We start from the raw sequence: 1419 nt of genomic DNA, 5'->3' as shown, positions 1-1419 counted from the left end.
GATCTTGGACTTCTAGCCTCTAGAACTGTGAGAAAATTAATTTCTCTTGTTTAAGCCATCCAGTCTGTGCTATTTTGTTATGGCAGCCCTAGCAAACTAATACATTTGTCTAATTGTCTTACTGAGGATGAGATCCTTCACGGCATGAACTATGTCTTACCTTTGGTCCCCTGCATCGTGTCTGGGGCCTAGTAAATGTCCAGTAAATGTTAATTAAACTTACTTATTCTAGAATAATTGTAGAACAATTACTTATTCTAGAACAATTTTGTTATGAAGGAAACAATTTTGTTATGAAGGAAAAAGAGTAAATATTCTGTAGTTTACTTATATATGTTATAAATTAAAATAATTTATCAGATGCTAAAAAATATTTTAAAATTAGAAGATATTTGGAAAACAAGAAAAGATATAAAGAAATATTTAAAAACCACTTATCCTTTTTCCTTTTCCTCAGCTTCCGCTAAGGTGCTCGGTCCTTCCGAGGAAGCTAAGGCCGCGTTGGGGTGAGGCCCTCACTTCATCCGGCGACTAGCACCGCGCCCGGCAGACCCTGCCTAGCCCTCGCCCGCACCATGGCCTCCGTCTCGGAGCTCGCCTGCATCTACTCGGCCCTCATCCTACACGATGATGAGGTGACGGTCACGGAGGATAAGATCAATGCCCTCATTAAAGCAGCCGGTGTAAATGTTGAGCCTTTCTGGCCAGGCTTGTTTGCAAAGGCTTTGGCCAATGTCAACATCGGGAGCCTCATCTGCAATGTGGGGGCAGGTGGACCTGCCCCAGCAGCTGGTGCTGCACCGGCAGGAGGTCCTGCCCCTCCACCACTGCTGCCCCAGCTAAGGAGAAGAAAGTGGAAGCAAAGAAAGAAGAATCTGAAGAGTCTGATGATGACATGGGCTTTGGTCTTTTTGACTAAACCTCTTTAGTAGCACGTTCAATAAAAAGCTGAGTTCTTAAAAACCACTTATAATCCCACACTTGGGCATGACCCTTTTTACTATATTAACATACTAACATAAACTTTTTTATTTGAAATTTATACATATATATGTAATTCTTTTTTAATATCATTCTTTTTGTATCATTTTTCTTTGAATAATATATATATAAACATTTCCTGGATTATTAAATAATCTTTAACAATATGCCTTTTAATAGCTGCATACTATTCTATCATATCGATCTACTAAAATTTATCTCCTATTTAGATTGTTTCTGATTTGGGAGATGATGCTACAATGAGCTTCTTCGTATAAAAATCTTTACTCACATCTCTATTATCTACTTATGATAAACACCTTTAGGATTGGACACATGCACATCCAGCAACTTTAATAATATGGAAGGTTCACTCTAGGAGGGTCAGTTATCCAATACTTCTATAAAAACTTTTTTATCCACAGAACGTACTGAATC

At 38.5% G+C, this 1419-nt stretch overlaps 1 pseudogene; it reads left to right on the top strand.

The window, feature by feature from the left end:
- Positions 1 to 449: 449 nt before the first annotated feature.
- On the top strand, positions 450 to 963 carry LOC112399596 (60S acidic ribosomal protein P1 pseudogene; annotated as a pseudogene).
- Positions 964 to 1419: the final 456 nt, after the last annotated feature.

This window comes from Neophocaena asiaeorientalis, unplaced genomic scaffold (genome assembly GCF_003031525.2).
Source record: "Neophocaena asiaeorientalis asiaeorientalis breed wild unplaced genomic scaffold, Neophocaena_asiaeorientalis_V1.1 scaffold131, whole genome shotgun sequence".
NCBI classification, from domain to species: Eukaryota; Metazoa; Chordata; class Mammalia; order Artiodactyla; family Phocoenidae; genus Neophocaena; species Neophocaena asiaeorientalis.
This window is presented reverse-complemented; position numbering and strand designations above follow the sequence as displayed.